Below are 18,212 nucleotides of genomic sequence, written 5' to 3' on the forward strand. Positions count from 1 at the left end.
GGCACAGAAAACACACAGCTGACACTACGTGACTTCCCAGGCTAGATTCAAAAAGTCAATATAGTTTCTACCTGTCTCTCTCTCTTTCTCTGAGGATATTTATCCTTGAAACCCAGCCACCATGTTTTGAGGAAGTCTGGGCCATATTTCGAGGCCACGTATAGGTGTGCTCAGCCCACAGCCATCACCAGCCACCAGCAGGTGAGTGAGCAGCCTCTTGATGATCCCAGCCCCAACCCTCCTGCCGCTCCCCACCCCCCCCCCAGGGGATGGGGGACACCAACAGGGACAGCCACAAGCTGTCCCTGCCAAGCCTGGCATAGATAGCAGATTCAAGAGCAAAACAAATGTTGTTATTGTTTCATTCCCTGAGTCTTGGGATGGTTGGTTACATAACAATAGATAATTGGAAAAAATGCTTCATTCTCATTGTGTACGCAGGTCACCCTGGAAACCCCATCTTGGAATAAAGTAGGATACTAGCAAGGGAAGCAGAATACGATTGCAGGGGAAGCCTTGATGTCTCTCTCCAAGGATCTCATCCTGTACTGTGATCTTCCTGGGGGCTTTGGGATCTTACCCTCTACAACATGACTTGAGCTCCAAACTCTCATGCCACCTTAAAACCATATGTGTTCTCTCCTTCATGAATAGCATCTATGTGTTCAAACAAAATGAGCATCTAAATTACAGAAACCTTTCTTCTCAAATGGGGAGAGGGGTCGCTTTTTTACTAGGTCCCAATTCTAAGGTGTTGTAAATGAAAAAACAAATAAGCAAGCAAACTTTCTAGAAATGGCAGCTCTCTCCAGGCCATCTTCTCTTTAAGTTAGGAAAAAGCAGGGGGTGAGGTCAAGTCCACTCTGTTAACAAGACTTTAACTTAGCCCTTAAAGAAGGTGGGGTTCATTACTAGGAAAAAAGAAAAAGAAAGAAATTGGGGTGCAGGCAGGGCAGGCTTCTCTGCCCCCTGCTTCTTAGCAACTGTAATTAACTCTCTTCTGTCCAACTATCAGGCTTTTCAGAGACAGGATGAGAGGAGAAGGCAGGTTGCCAGTCTATGCTCAGGACAGAAGGAAGAGGTCTAAGTAATTCAAAAGCCCTCAGCAGTCCCAGAGAGAAAGTTATAAGAAGAAGAAGGCTTCCTGGAGCCTGAGGCTCAGTGGAAAAGAAGCAGCCAACTCTCCATAATATAAACATGCAGGATGTGTAATCCTCAGTCGAGCCTCCCTGCGCATTAGTGATTCTTCAGGTTTCCCCTTGACTCATTTGGAGTAATTGGCACATTGTTTGCAAGCTCATGTTGGCCAGACCATGGGTTCCTCTAAAGTGGAGATAATAGCCTGTCTGTGTCATGTCCCCTTCCCCCAGCCCGGATCCCAGCACAGATCTATGTAGACAGGTGTATTAGTTAATTTTAGGCATCAACTTGGCTGGGCCTCGGGATGCCTAGACATTTGATCAGCATTATTCTGGGCATGTCTGGGAGGGTGTTTCTGGTTGAGATGAACACTTGAATCAGGGGATTTTGAGAAAAGCAGACAGGCCTCCCCAATGTGGGTGGGCCTCATCTAAGCAGTTGAGGACTTAAGCGAACAAAAAAGCTGACCATCCACAAGAAAGAAAGAACTCCTCCTTGCTTGACTGCCTTGACCTGAGACATTGGTTCTTCCCTGCCTTCTGACTCAAACTGAAATATTGGCTCTTTCTGGGTCTTGACCCAGGGCAGATACTGGCTTAAGATCAAGACAGACTAGAAGTACACTGTCTACTCTCTTGGGCCTCTAGTTGGCCGACTACAGATATTGGGACTTGTCAGCTTCCATAATCACATGAGCCAATGCCTTATTCTAACTATCTATCTATCTATCAATCATCTATCTATCCTATTGGATAGGATAGATTCTGTTTCTCCTGAAAACTCTAATACAACAAGAAATTCAGGTTTGCTAAAAAAAAAAAAAAAAAAAAGGATGAACAAAGAAATGAATGAATGAACACAAATCAAACTTCTAATCATGTACAGTGTGGTTCTAATTTAATCTTTAAATCTCACAGAAATGGAACTTAATTGGGAGGTTAGTTTGGGGTTTGACTTGAATTGGGATATAATTGGGTAAGGAGCATTCAGAGAGGAAGAAAAAAAAAGTTAGAATAACTTGAGTTAAATTATTCTGTACTGTTGGATTAAATGTTCAGAACAGATTCATACTGGTTCTTGAAACTCAGAGGTTTTGAGAATGTTCTGAATGAGAACCACCCTGAGACATACTCGGGCAAACACCGCACATACAAGATGCCATTTGCAGAAAGCATGGAATAGAGCCATATGCCCAGATATATTTCTGACTGTGTATTTATTTCTGAGATTCAAGAAGGCAACTGTGGACTCCCTCCTTGACCAAATTTTTGGGGAGTTCCTTTGATCTCTCTTTTCCTTGGCCTACCTTCCTTGGCCCACTGAGCCGAGTTCAGCCAGAATCCCCACGCCCTTGTTACTAACCAAGTTCCTCCTAGTCATTTTCCACAGGCTGCCTGTCATAAGTCCCCAGCTGCCCTTACCATATTTGGTGCTAGGTTCAATCTCTCTCCCTATTGCAATAGTCTTGAATAAAGTCTTCTCTGCCTATTTAACTCTGGCCAGTATAGTTTTTCTTTGATGCAACCCAGAGTATTGGGCATTGGCCAGGAAATCATATGTGGTCAGTGTTGGCATGGACCCCTCAACAACTGACAAGCACAAGAGAGTAGCTGGCTTGAGATGCAGGATGGCATCTCGGCTAAGAGATGAGCTAAAGCCTTGGAGACCTACAAATGGGGATCTGATTCCCTCCTTGCTACGGTCTGAGTGTTGTGCCTCCCCCAAATTCATATGTTGAAGTCCTAATTCCCATCATGATGGTATTAGGAGGTGGGGACCTTGGAAGGTGATTAGGTCATGAGGGTGGAGTCCTCATAAATTGCATTAGTTCCCTTATAAAAGAGACCCCAGTGAGCTCCCTTGACCCTTTTGCCAATGAGAAGACAGCCATTTACAAACCAAGAAGGGGGTTCTCAGCAGACACCAAATCTGCTGGTACTTTGACTTACGACTTCCAGCCTCCAGAACCATGAGAAATAAATTTCCATTGATTATAAGCTCCCAGACCGTGGTACTTTTTTAGGGCAGCCCAAGTGGACAAAGATGCTTCTCTTCCTCTTACTGTCCCCTCAGGCTTTTGGCATGTTACTTATCTCTCTGGGTTTCTGTTTTCTCACCTGTAAAACAGATGTGGTGATAGTACCTCTGTAGGGTTTTTATGAGGAGAAGATGAGTTAATATTTGTAAATATTAGAACATTGTCTTGCACATATCAGAGTTATATTTTTAATTAGCCACTTCTCAGCACTGGTCTTTTCCAAAAAGTGGTATGGGAGGTGGGGAAGGGGCAAACTTTATTCCTCTGTGTTGTATCATTGTTATAATGAGTATATATTATGATAAGGAAGGGAGGAAGGAAGGAAGGAAGGAAGAGAGGGCAGGAGGGAGGACAGAACACATTTGAACGTCAATCCTCAGCTACTCTATGAAGACATATCACTTTCCACCTGCCCTCTTGACCAGAGAGGAAGTTTGTCCCATCTGAATGGAAGTTTCAGCCCTTAAATGAATTTGGCGAGTGTCTGAATGATAGTGCTCGGTCTCCCTCTCTTGTAAATCAAAGCCAGGGAAGAATTCTAACGGTGCATAAACAGAAAATATGAAAATTAATGCTTGCAGGAACCTTATTTAATTTTGCTGTAAGCCGATTTCCGTGACATTTATGCTGTTTGTTCTGTGCAGTTGTGTGGGGCTCCGCCCCCCCTTTATATTTTGTTTTCTGTTTTCTTTTTCCTTTTGGCTCTGTTTCATCAAGTCTAGTTATCTGTACATTTATCTCTAAAACGACCTTCCTTTCTTGAAACGCATGTCCTTCTGTTTGTAATAAAAGGTCATAAACTTGTCGGGCCCATCAAAGCCATTACTATGGCAATACACTACAGGATTGCAATTATTAACCTCTGGATAAACAGGCAGGCAGGGAAGATGGATGGAGAAGGGTAAGGCTTGTGTTTATACACATTTATCTTTAGTAATTAGCCATCTGGGGGAAACCGCAAATACAGGCAACAGAAATTGATTTATCTTCAAATAATAAGTTTTGCTTTACAACAAGGTCTAAAAGTGGATCCTCTCAAGTGCTAATTTTGTATGTCACTTGCATGCTTTAAGGATGAAAGTAGTAATTACCAGGGCTTTCATATGCAAAAGGAAGGTGCTGAGGATTGGGCTGGCTTCATGGAGGAGAAAAAAGGATATGTTTCCCAGAGGCTTGCCAGTTAACGGAGGCTTTCTTAGGTTCTTAAAGGCTGGTCACTAGAGGGCTGTATCTTCCCGGAGGTCCGGAGCCATCCAAGCCCATCAGCTGCAGACTCGTGGTCTGGAGCTGGAGGATCACTGGCTCCTTGAGGGCTCCTCTGGCCATGAGCTAACCTTTCCCCAGGGATGCTAAGGTTCACGGCCAGGAGAGCAGCCAAGTCAACACCTGCGCCAACCCCTTCCAAGGTTCTTCGGCAGACCAAGCTGGAGATGGAGGGATCAAGATGCCCTGTGTCTTGTTTCCACTGCTGGCTCAATACCTAAGGGCTTAGTAGCTACATTTGCACCCCGGCCAAAGGCCCTTCTGTTCCAGAAAGTAACAGCCCAGACCAGAGGGATATTTGTCTGGGTGATTTCACTTTCCTTCATCATTAACCCTCAGGGAAGCGCCTGTTTTTAATTAGCTGTGGTTCAAAACCATCCATCCAGGCTTGCACGTGGCACCCTCCGAATTTATTCAAAGACAAAGGAAAACAGAGTGGAACACTCTGGAGAGGCCCCGTCGACATCCATCTGCTGCAGCTGTGCGTTCTCCCATTAAACTCTTCTCATAAATAGCACTGGATCCCGCAGTCTTTCACCAAATGTTTTTTGAACTGTTTTCATTAATAACAAATTGGAATTAGTTGCTGTCTGAAATTGGCCCTGCATGATCCCACCTGTGAACCCCTTCGGCAAGAGGTAGAGCCACCCTACATCTAACACCTGTCCACATGGTATATGTGATGCAGGGCGCTGCCCCCAACCATCCACCTCTCGGTGGTTGACTACGATGGAGCTATTCAAGTGGTCGTAAGAGGATCAGCTGTACACCTGGGAGCCAGGTGCAGATCTCACCTCTGCCCCTTGGTCTTACTTTGCTAATGTAAAATGGAGATGTTACCAGTTCCTATCCCATAGCGCTGTTGTAGGTGATGAAGCTAGATTATGGGCAGGACTTCTCTACCCACCGCCATGGACAACCCAGTCCTAAGACTCTGGCCCATTGAGCTCTGCAATGTGCTCACTGTGAGACACAAGGAAGGACCATGTTTCTGAGCTCCGATTATGATGATAAGAATGTGATTTTTTTTTATTAAGGTATAATTGACATACAATATTCTATTAGCTTCAGGTGTATATCACAGTGACTTGATATTTTTACACATTATGAAATGATCCCCACGGTAAGTCTAGTTACCATCTGTCACCATGCAAAGTTATTACAATATTATTGACTATATTCCCTATGGTATAATTACATTTTAATGAAAAATAAATAAAATAGTTATAGAAAGCTCTCAGCCAGTGCCTTGCACATATGAGGCAATGAATAAAGGATAGCTTTTTAAAAAGTTTTGTGATGGACACATACGTTCTTAAGTGAGTACACTCTCACTACAGGTAGACGCCCAGTTGATGAATCAATGTCTGCCCAAGGTCACTCCTGACCTTATCAGCTATCATAAGCAGAACTGAGCTGGAACAAAGGCTACCCGGCCTCCGAATGTGTACTTCCCTTCTTCTCCTGGTAACAGAAACTTGAAGTTATCATGCGCTGATGGCTGCCCAGCTACACATTTCCCAGCTGTTACTCAGTTATCACCAGTGGGGGCACCTGAGTGGCTCTGTTGGTTGATGGTCCAACTCTTGGTTTCGGTTCAGGTCATGATTTCAGGGTCGTGAGGTCGAGCCCCACGTCAGGCTCCACACTCAGCACAGAGTCTGCTTGAAATTCTTTCCCGTCCCTCCCTCCCCTTCTGCTCGTCCCCCTCCACTTGCAAGTGCTCTCTCTAAAATAAATAAATAAAATATCTTTTTAAAAATCATCAATGAAACATGACCTGAAGTGCCACATCACCACCTGAAAAAGAAAGCATTGTCCTTCACAGACTCTCCCCTTCCAGGGACTGGAACATGGTGACCCAACTTTGGTCACGCTGGTGAGCACCATATTTGAGGGGATTGCCGAGCACAAGAGAGAAGGAGCTAAAGACCCTGTATGACTTCACGAGGGAGAGCTCCTTGCTCTCCCTCTCCTACCCACTTACTTCAGGACTGTTATTTGAGAAACAAAAAAAACCTCATTTCTCTCTTCTTGAAGTCATGGTAGTTCTGGGCTTCTTTGTTACAACTGCTTGGTTTGTATTTTGACTAATACATGGGCAAGGATGGTCAGCAGAGGAAATGGTCTGTGGGACCCCACCCTTCCAACCCCTTTAATTATCCCCAGAGGAAATGTCCCTCCCTTACCCCCTTCACTTCCCATCACACACTTGTCGTCATGCTTCATTCTCTTCCTTTATGGTATCATAAAGTCAGTTGATTTCACTCAAAAATGTGTTCTATTTATGCACAAACATTACTTATTTGTCCTCTTCTTTCTTCTCATTTCCTTCATTGCTATCCCTGCTCAGTTTAAAGTCAATTTCTCTGGCTCTTTTGCTGTTTCTTTCTTTTTCTTTCTTTTCCTACATCTCATTCATACTGACTGCCTTACCTCTTTCCATCACAGTAGCTCATTTTCTGTCTGTTTTATAAGACAAAGCCAGAGGCAATTAAAGCCAATAAGAGTGAAAAACAATGAGGGCAATGCACCCATAATAAGAAACAAGGAACTGTGTACTGGACGCAGCAATAGCTCACAGACTTGTACTGACAGGAAGGCACTGGGAAGACCCTCAGATGATAATTTCCCAATAGGACATCAGTGGCCATAGGGAGATGACACCAGGCCACAGTCACAGGACAGGTTACACAGGTAATAACTGGAATGAAAACGCAGGTCCTTTGACTTCTGGTCAAGTCTGGAGTTCTCCAGCATGTGCCGTGGCTCCGCTAACCCAGACAGTTTCTTCTCATTCTAAGTACTCTTCTGTGGAAACTCACTTCCTCTTAAGACAGAGGTCCAGACAACTTGTTCTATATTGTGCCTTAGACCAGGTCTCAAAACCATGCCAGTCAAGCCATTCTGAACTGGGCAGGGACTTCACTGCCTGTCAGAATATCTACTCTTACCTCTTTTTAACCCCAGCCCTGATTGAGTCCCTAGCTGGTGGAAGTTCTTTGAAGGCTTCTTGACCATCCACAGCCTTTAGGACAGTGCTGAGAAGATGGTATAAATATAAACTCAATAAAGACTTATCGATTGATTTTTAGTTCTTACAGAGAACTTTCCTTGGCTGGTTTCTGTAACTTCCCTGCTTCTCTTGCGCACTTGCCTTCTGCCCCCACCCCAGCCAAGGCCTTTTGAATTCCCACTTCCTGCTGAATACACAGCCAGCCCAAGTTCTCTTTCCTCCTGACTCATGAACCCTCCTCTTTGCCATCCATGCTGCATGACTCAGCACTTTCTCATACAGTCAAGAATCATTGGCTGCTTCCCTTGCATGAAGCCGGCTTCTTCCACTAGACCATAAGCTGCTTCCCTTTGTGAACGATATGATCAGACACGCCTCTGAGTTGGAACACTAACATGACTTACCAACCAGTCTTAGACAGGAGGGACCATTTCCCCACGGTGGTGTCCCCTCTCCCCTCTTGTTTGAGGCTGCTTCACCTTCTCCATGCAGGACACACTCCAAGTAGTGGTCAACTACAAGAGTTCCTACCCATCATCTCTGCCCCACAGAGCCGAGCAGAGTACTCTTCAGTACTCTGAATCCCCTGGTGGTCTACTCCAATGGGTGTCATATTTGTAACCAGAAATTTTCATTCCTTACATAATCCTGTATTGAATATTCTCAAAGACCATCTGAAAGGTGGGTCTTCATACTCATAAGAACGCTCTTTATGACATTTTTACCTCCGAACAATTGTCAGCCTAAAGCTACACATTGTCTTTGATAAGTACTATTTTTAATTTGCTTTCTTAGGTTAGAGAAATGGGAATGTAAAGGATATAAAGAAGATAGATAGATAGATAGATAGATAGATAGATAGAAATATCAAGCATTCTAGGCCATCCAGCCATGAAGGCAATGTGGGGAAAACTCTTGACTCTCAGTGAGACCGTGTTCCTGCCTTAGGGGCTTAACTGGCTCCTGACAGGGCCCCGAGCACCACCGCGCTCAACCTTGTGAGGAACTGTTTGCAGAAGCTGAGAACTTGCTGTGAATGCCACAGAGGACAGGGCACATATGAGCCTTTGATGCTACTTCCAGAACAGAAACCTGAGCTTTACTGTCATGCTCACTGCCCCCCAACTCCGTACTACTCAGGTGGTGAATACCTGCAGCCCCATCTCATGTCCAGCTGCCTAAGTGGGGTCTACAGTGTATCACTCACGATCTGGTCAGGAGAAAGAACCATGCCAGTCATCTGGCAGAGAGAGCTGAGTGCTAGCTTTGAATTGGCAACCAAAAGAGCAAGAAGAACATTACAGGTTTTGGCAGTGCAAGTAAATACAAAACTATCACCATCACTCAGGCTGGAGGAGCCCAAAGAGGAGGTCGGAATTATTCAGACTTAGAATCTTGAGGGAAAGACCTATGGAGTCAGGTCTTAGCCCCTGGAGAAAGGATGCTGCTCAGCCGTTGCTGGTATCTTGGGGGCTGGGGGACTGAGGGGGTGGGGGGCAGCTCTCTAGAGCTCCTCGTGAGCAGTGCTTCACAGAGAGTCAGCTTGAGAACAAGTGTGGCTTGCAGAGGCTGATTGCAAGCATCAAAAGCAGAGTTTAGAAGGTAGAGCTTATTGCTGAGACCCAGCAGCTTCCTAGCTGGCACATCTGGGGAGCCGGCAATTCCTAACCCCTGGCAGCCGTCTCCCACAAGGGTTTTTCAAAGTTCTTTGGGATAAGAAAACCAAAAGGTCATCTACTTGGAACACAAAAGGTGAAACTGGAGATAATGAACTTTGCCAAGTTGAACAGATGAGCAGAGAACTAGAAAAAATGAGGTCAAAGAACACACCGCTGGATTTGGGCAAGAACAGAGTGTGAGGGCACAAGACCATGGCCATGAGTGGGCTTGAGGAGGGGGGGTGTCTCCCTGCTCCTGGCAAAGAGACAACTGAGCTGATTTAGGCAGAGGATCAGAACAGACACCTTTGACTAAGGCCTCAGACCATATCCATCCTGGGCTCCAGTTCCTTCCTCCATCAAATGAAGACGTTAGCCAAATGAGTCCTTTTAGCACCAACATTTATAACTCCATTTCTTTGTCCTCCAGCACCTGCCCTAGAAAGTAACTGGCAGGTCTGTGTGGTCCTCTGAAGTTTCAAGTCTTCCTTCCAGGAGTTATAAATATTCCATGAAACCTGTCTATGTGCAGACACAGGGACCAGGAGGGATCTCTCTGAGAGGTGCCTAGACATGATTTCAAAAAGTAGAAGGTATTAGGAAATAGAGTGAACTCCTTTGCACGACAAAAATGGAGTTTCCCAGAGATTTCAGGGCCTCTGTGAAACTGCTTGATCTGTAGGGGAAGGAGGCAATCAGGGGGTGTGAAGAGAGGAAGTCACATCGCTACATTCAATCATTTTACTACAAATCCAATAAAGCAGCATCTGTAGAGGACCTCCAGGGTGCTAGGCAGGCAAGGGAGTCAAGGACACAATTCCTGATCTGAAGGACATTGGTATCTAGCTCTTTTGCTCATTCAGCAAATGTTTGTTGCGCCCCTGCCCTAGTTAGGAACTGATTTAGGTTGAGAGGACACAAGCGGGACTAACAGTGTTCTGTCTTCTAGAGCTTAGGACTAGTAGGAAAGGCATGGGGAACACACTGCAAGGAGATACATATATAAATAAATTAATCCCTAATGGGAAATTCTGATAAGTGGTAATAGAAAACAAATAGAGGGAAATATATTAGGACGGAGGGTTGCTTTAGATAAAACCCACAGGGAAGGTCTTGCTGGGAGGAGCTGTTTAATTTGGACACCTGCCAGGTAGAAGGTGGGGAGGGTGAAGGGAGACTGTTCCAGGCAGAGCAAGCAACACACACAAGAGGCCCAGAAGGTACAAAAAGTTGGCCTGTTTGAGGACCTAAAGGAGGCCATATGGCCAGGGCATCATGAGCAAGAGAAGAGAGGGGAATGAGGACAAGCTGGAGAGGAAGGTAGGACCCAGATCAATCTGTTGTGCTTTATATATTAAGGAGATTATACTCAGGCTGCTGGAGGAGAACAGATGGTAGAGGCAGGGAGATCAGCAAGTAAGACTGGGCCATAAAAGAGATTTTAGCGGCTTGGATTACAGGGGAGCTGGAGAGAAATGGATGAATTAAAGATAGATTTTGAAAGAACTGAACTTGCCCGTGGGCAGCACGGGAAACGTGAGAAATCAAAGCAAATTTGAGGTTTCTTCGAGAACAAGGTTCAGGAAGAAGCTACGCATACACGAGGTGGTTATCAAGAGATTTATGTACGTTCAAAACGACAAGCCAGATGTTGAAGGTAGACAGTGGATAATTGACTTCCACCTGCACAGTGACTGTAGTAAGGGCTGTCTGTTACCAAAACAGGGAGGGTTCCAAGGATTGTTTCCTGGCAGATATGAGTGAGGGTGTGGCTGAAGACTGGGATGCTTTGGGAGGAGAGAGGGATATATTCCAGGCATGAACAGAAGTGCAAAGTGGTACAGAGGGGATGGTGAGTGAACACGTTTTCCAAGAATGCAGCGTTGAAGCAGGAAGGAATGGGGAAGGCAAACGGAGCTGATGTCCCATGTTGCCCCAGCTTGGAGAAAGTTCGCTGCCACCCGGTGCCATCCGAACAGGCTGTCTGCTTGGGAGCTGATGTGTGTCCTAGGCAGTTACAGAGCATGGTGTGCACCCTGGGCTGTCGGGGTGGGCTGAGCAATGTCCAGAGGCACAAAGAGGTATCATTCCTGCCGGCCAATCTGTGAGTGATGTGCAGCTGTTGATGGCTGACCTACTGAAGGCCAATGAGCAGGGCAGCTAATGTGGATTTGTGGTCAGTGGTTAGAGCTCGCTGAAGTGGACGGTAGTGACGGGGCCCCCACCGGCTCCCCAGTGCGCAGGCGCGATGCTCCTTCCTCCGGGACTGGGCCGTTTCTTACACTGTCTCCTCGTCTATATGGGACTCCGGAGCTGGGTGTCTGGCTCTCCTCCGCACCCTCCTCTCCATCTTCAAGGCCAAGAGCTGACAAGCCAACTCATGCTTATCACATTTTTGTATGGCCCACAAGCTGAGTATTTTTTGTATTTTTTAAATGGCTGTAAAAATTGAAAGAAGAAGAATGTTTTGTGACACATAAAAATTATATGAATTGCAATTTCAGTGTCCGTAAAATTCTGTGTGAACACAGCAGCTCGCTCATTTACATATCATCTACGTCCTCCTTCACATAATGATGATACAGTTAAGTACTCGCAACAGTAGCCACAGGGCCTACAGAGCCTAACATATGTACTATCTAGCCTTTTACAGAAAAAAATTTGATGGCTCTTGTTTTAAGCAACAGACAGCCCTTACTGAATAAGAGGAAGGTCCGTAAGTGCAAAAGGAAAGTACATCAGAAACTTAGCATCAGAACCGCACTAAGGAATTATTTGGATTTTATTCATCATTACTAGGAAACTGCACGAAGTTCTGAGCTTTGAGTGGCTTGGCAAAATGGTACTTTACGCATGTCAATTTGGATTTATGCACAATGTATTTGGCATCATATCAGAAGGAGGAAAAATTATTTAAAAAAAAAAACTACCTGCTAGAGGGGCATCTGGGTGACTCAGTTGGTTGAGCATCCAACCCTTGATTTTGGCTCAGGTCATGATCTCAGGATCCTGGCATCAAGCCCGGGGTCGGGCTTCACACTCAACCCAGTTAAGTCTTATTTAAAATTTCAGTCTCTGGGGTAAATACCCAGTAGTGCAATTGTTGGGTCATAAGGTAGCTCTATTTTTCACTGTTGAGGAACCTCCACACTGTTTTCCACAGTGGCTGTACCAACTTGCATTCCCACCAACAGTGTAAGAGGGTTCCCCTTTCTCCACATCCTCTCCAACATTTGATGCTTCTTGCCTTGTCCATTTTTGCCATTCTAACTGGTGTAAGGTGGTATCTCAATGTGGTTTTGATTTGAATTTCCCTGATGGCTAATGATATTGAACATTTTTTCATGTGTCTGTTGGCCATTCATATGTCTTCTTTGGAGAAGTGTCTGTTCATGTCTTCTGCCCATTTTTTGACTTGATTATTTGTTTTTTGGCTGTTGAGTTTGAGAAGTTCTTTATAGATCATGGATACCAGCTCTTTATCTGTAGTGTCATTTACCCCCAAAGATACAGATGTAGTGAAAAGAATGAGCAATGCACCCCAATGTTCATAGCGGCAATGTCCACAATAGCCAAACTATGGAAGGAGCTGAGATGCCCTTCAACAGACAAATGGATAAAGAAAATGTGGTCCATATGTACAATGGAATATGACTCAGCCATCAGAAAGGATGAATACCTACCATTTGCACTGACATGGATGGAACTGGAGAGGATTATGCCAAGTGAAATAAGTCAAGCAGAGAAAGACAATTGTCATATGGTTTCACTTATTTGTGGAACGTAAGGAATAGCAGGGAGGACATTAGGAGAAGGAAGGGAAAAATGAAGGGGGGGATCAGAGGGGGAGATGAACGATGAGAGACTGTGGACTCCAGGAAACAAACTGAGGGTTTGGGGGGGTGGGAAGATGGGTGAGCCCAGTGGTGGGTATTAAGGAGGACATGTATTGCGTGGAGCACTGGGTGTTATACGCACACAACGAATCATGGAACACTACATCAAAAACTAATGATGTGATGTATGGTGATGAGCATAACATAATAAAATAAAAAATATATTTTTAAGATTAAAAACTAAATAAGTAAAATAAAATTTCAATCTCATATCCACTTCAAAGCTTCTCACCTTCCCCCACAGCATGACCTGCTAGTTCTCTCCTCCTCACCTTCCCACTCTGTCTTCAGGCTCTTCTGTGGTTTGGGTGGGATTGGAGGTGGTGTGGGTGGAGATGTGTGGGAAAGGAGCAAAGATCTCTATGCCTAGGTCTAGTCCTTCCTTGGCCATTGGTGGCTAGGTTGTGATGTCATCCATGGAGCAGGAGTCCAATCGTTGGCTTTCTCACAGAACATAGGTGTGGTTTCACTGGAAGGCCCTCTGTACTCCCCGCAATGCACAGCTCCCCAGTGTGGGCAATGCACGCTCTATGTGACATCTTGTGATTCTTCCTCAGCTCATTTCCCTCTCCCTGGTTATCCTGGCCATTTCCTGCTGGTCGGGAGACATCTGTGGCCCCTACAATAGCCTTGGGCTTCGCCTCCATGTCCTCTCATGTTGGGGCTTCCTTGTCTTGGCTTCTACTTGTCTACTGGTTCTCTGAGCAATTCCACCTCCCTCATGGGGCCCTAGGGACTCTTGAGGACCTCCTAGACACCTTGCTGAGGGGGTTGAGGTGTTCTAAGGAACTGTCCTCAGACTTGACACTCTAGAAACCATCCTTCAGCATTTCAAGCGAGCCCCTTCTGTCATGACACATGATTCCAGCACAATAAGGATGGCAGCTAATGGACAGTGATTAATGGTAGTTGGGGAAAGAGGACTGGTTGAAGGCCTTGAAATTCCATCAGGCTACCTCCAAGGAAGCAAGGAGCAAATCTCCTTACTTAAGGACCTCCACAAGCTTCTCTGATTGTTTCTACCTCCTGTCTCCCTTCTCGCCAGTGTTTCAACTACGAGAGGAGACAAGAGGTAATTCTGGGGAGTAGGGGGGTTGGGTAATGAATGCTTGCCTTTTTCTTCCTCTTTCTCTTCCTTGGTAGAATCACTTTCTGCTTTCCCTTCCTATCCAGCTGGGTGTTCCCTTACATCCTTCCCTCCTCCTCTTTTTCTCTGGCTTTATGGTCTAGCGTTAATGGCGTCAAGTTGAAAAGGATAATACCAGATTTACCAAGACAGGATTTCAAAACGTATCATCCCATGATAGTGTTATCTAAGGCTAGCTTTCTACATCAGTGCCATCAGAAAGAAATGTGGAAAATGGGGAGCAGCAGGTTGTAGATCAAGGAAATAAGCTAGGACCAGGGGGACCGGGATATTCCTGAGGCCAGACTCGGGAACAGGTGCCTGAGGAGTGGAACAAGGTGGAGGACAGGGCTAAATGCTAATCCTCAGGGCAAGGTGGAGGTGGCAAGAATCTGCATTGTGAGGTACGTTAAGGGCATGACAGGGCCTGCAAGTGAGTTATCCAAGCCCTAAAATGTCAGGCACATGGAGAAGGTTAAAGAAAGAACTAATACCAGAATGCAAAGAAATGAACCATGCAGTGGGAACCTCAAGAACGGTGTGCCTGTAATGCCCATCCAACATTGATTATGTGTCTCTCTGGTTGTACCTCATTAGCATCCATATTTACCCATTACAATCCTGGAGTCTAGATAAGCAGGATGATGGAGTTGTGTGAAATGCCTTTTCTGCTGGGAGAACAGAGCATTCATGTGCCAGGAGCTGCCTGGGTTCTACATGTGAGCACGGTGGGGGTAATGGCCCAACCTCCAGCTGAGCCACTGGGCCATCCTGCTGTTCCTCCTTACATCACTATGCCTTGCATCCCATCTGTCCATGGCCTCCTTCCAGGGCTTCTCTGCTCTTACTCAGTCTTTGGCTTGGCTCAGGCACCTACCCTGGCCCAAAACCACACCTCTAATCCAAGTCTTCTCCACAAAGACAGTCTGTTCTAACACCAGGTGTTGAACCCAGAGTCACCAAAAAAAGAAAGACAAAAGTCAAATCTCAATTGGCAAACTCCACGGAAGAATGTAGAGGGCATACATGACACATTTTAGGACGATTCATATTTAAAATGATTTTCTTGGGGGCGGAGCAAGATGGCGGAGGAGTGGGAGACCTAGATTTCGTCTGGTCTCAGGAATTCAGCTGAATAGGGATCAAACCATTCTGAACACCTACGAACTCAACAGGAGATCGAACAGGAGAGTAGCAACAACTCTCTGAACAGAGAAGCGACCACTTACTGGAAGATAGGGCGTGCGGAGAAGTGACTCCGAGGCGATATTCGGGAGGATAGACAGCGGGGGAGGGGGCCTCCGTCGGCCGCTTCTGGCAAGTGACAGAGCCGCGGAGCACAAAATCGGACCTTTTAGAAGTCGGCTCCGCTGAGGGACGTCGCTGCAGTGGCTAAGCGGGGGTGGAACCCTCACGGGACAGTGTGGTCTCAGGACCCTCGGGGTCACAGAAAGACTGGGGGTACCTGAGTGCGGCAGAGCTCCCAGGTGTCGGGGCGGGGAAGCCGGCTGCAGATACGGAGCCGAGGCGCGGGCTCTCAGCTTGGGGTTGCCATAAACTGTGATCCGCGGCCCAGTCGGGGCACGGCTCCCCCAGCAGGGACCCAACAAGCAGCAGATCCGGGGAGACTCCCCTTCCTTCCCGGGGAGGAGCAGTGCGGGAACGCACTGCAGGGATCTGCTGGGTTTGGAGACTCCGCGCGGGGTCAGGTGCCAGAGATAGAAACGCTCGGTCACAGGCCGGGTGAGCACGGAGTGCGGCCGGAGACCGGGGACACGGGAGTGACTGCTTTTCTCTGGGGGCGCACTGAGGAGTGGGGCCCCGAGTTCTCAGCTCCTCCAGGCAGAGATTGGGAGGCCACCATTTCTGCCCTGGTCCTCCAAAGCTGTACCGAGAGCTTGCAGGGAACGGAAGCTCCTGAGAGCAAACCCGAGCAGCTTCCTTAGCCCGGACCGACAAGGGCGGGGCAATTCCGCCTCCGGCAAAGACATTTGGAAACCACAGCAACAGGCCCCTCCCCCAGAAGATCAGCACAAACAGCCAGCAAGCCAAGACCAAGTTGATCGATCAAGGAGAATAGGAGAACTCCAGCGCTAGGGGAATACTGCACATAGATTCATGGCTTTTTTTTTTTTTTTTTACCATGATTCATTATTTCATCAAAGTTAATTTTTGTTGACTGTTTTTTTTATTTTTCTTTTTCCCTTTTTCAACCAACATCTTATAAATCCCTTTTTTAAAAAAAAAACAAAACATTTTTTATTTTTCATTTTTAGAGTCATATTTTATCCCTTCATAGTAGTTACCCTTATTTTTGGCATATACATATAAGTTGTTCTCTCTTTAAAATTTTGAGGTACAGTTTCTTCTAACAGATCAAAATATACCCTAAATCACTAGTGTATGGCTTTGTTCTAGTCTCCTGCCTGATCACAGTCTCTCCCTTTTCCTTTTTTTTTTTTCTTAAATCTTCTTTCTTTTTTCAAACAACTTATCTTACCACGTCCTTTTATAAAATCTTTTATAATTTTCATCTTTACAGTCACCTTCCATCCCTTCATTGTATCAACCCTTATTTTGTACATATATGTCTTCCTTCCTTTAAAATTTTAGGAGGCACTTTTTTCTAACAGACCAAAATACGCCCAAAATCTAGTGTGTGGCACTGATCTATGCACTAGCCTGATCATATTTGATCATATTCTGCCTTTTTTGTATTGTTTTGTTTTTGTTTTTATCTTTTTTTATCTTTTTTTTTTCTTTTTCTCTTTCTTTTTTCTTTCTTTCCCTTTCTTTTCCCCTGGTTTCAGGTCTTTTCTGATTTGTATAGAGTATATTTGCTGGGGACATTGTAAACCTGTTAGCATTTTGTTCTCTCATTCATCTCTTCTCCTCTGGACAAAATGACAAGACGAAAGAAATCACCTCAGCAAAAAGAACAAGAGGTAGTACCGTCAGCCAGGGACCTACCTACTCAATATGGACATTAGTACGATGTCGGACCTAGAGTTCAGAATCATAACTTTAAAGATACTAGCTGGGCTTGAAAAAAGCGTGGAAGTTATTAGAGAAACCCTTTCTGGAGAAATAAAAGAACTAAAATCTAACCAAATCGAAATCAAAAAGGCTATTGATGAGGTGCAATCAAAAATGGGGGCACTAAATGCTAGGATAAATGAGGCGGAAGAGAGAATCAGCGATATAGAAGACCAAATGATGGAAAATAAAGAGGCTGAGAAAAAGAGAGAGAAACAACTACAGGATCACGAGGGCAGAATTCGAGAGATAAGTGATACGATAAGACGAAACAACATTAGAATAATTGGGATCCCAGAAGAAGAAGAGAGAGAGAGAGGGGCAGAAGGTATATTGGAGCAAATTATAGCAGAGAACTTCCCTAATGTGAGGAAGGAAACAGGCATTAAAATCCAGGAGGCACAGAGAACCCCTCTCAAAATCAATAATAATAGGTCAACACCCCGACATCTAATAGCAAAACTTACGAGTCTCAGAGACAAAGAGAAAATCCTGAAAGCAGCTCGGGAGAAGAGATATGTAACCTACAATGGTAGAAACATTAGATTGGCAACAGACCTATCCACAGAGACCTGGCAGGCCAGAAAGGACTGGCAAGATATCTTCAGAGCACTAAACGAGAAAAATATGCAGCCAAGAATACTATATCCAGCTAGGCTATCATTGAAAATAGAAGGAGAGATAAAAAGCTTCCAGAACAAACAAAAACTAAAGGAATTGCAAACACGAAACCAGCCCTCCAAGAAATATTGAGAGGGGTCCTCTAAGCAAAGAGAGAACCTAAAAGCAGCAAAGAGCAGAAACGAACACAGACAACAGACAGTTAACAGTCACCTTACAGGTAATACAATGGCACTAAACTCATACCTTTCAATAGTTACCCTGAATGTAAATGGGCTAAATGCCCCAATCAAAAGACACAGGCTATCAGATTGGATTAAAAAACAAGACCCATCGATATGCTGTCTGCAAGAGACTCATTTTAGACCCAAAGACACCCCCAGATTGAAAGTGAGGGGGTGGAAAACCATTTACCATG

Source organism: Zalophus californianus, chromosome 10 (assembly GCF_009762305.2).
Source record: "Zalophus californianus isolate mZalCal1 chromosome 10, mZalCal1.pri.v2, whole genome shotgun sequence".
NCBI lineage: Eukaryota > Metazoa > Chordata > Mammalia > Carnivora > Otariidae > Zalophus > Zalophus californianus.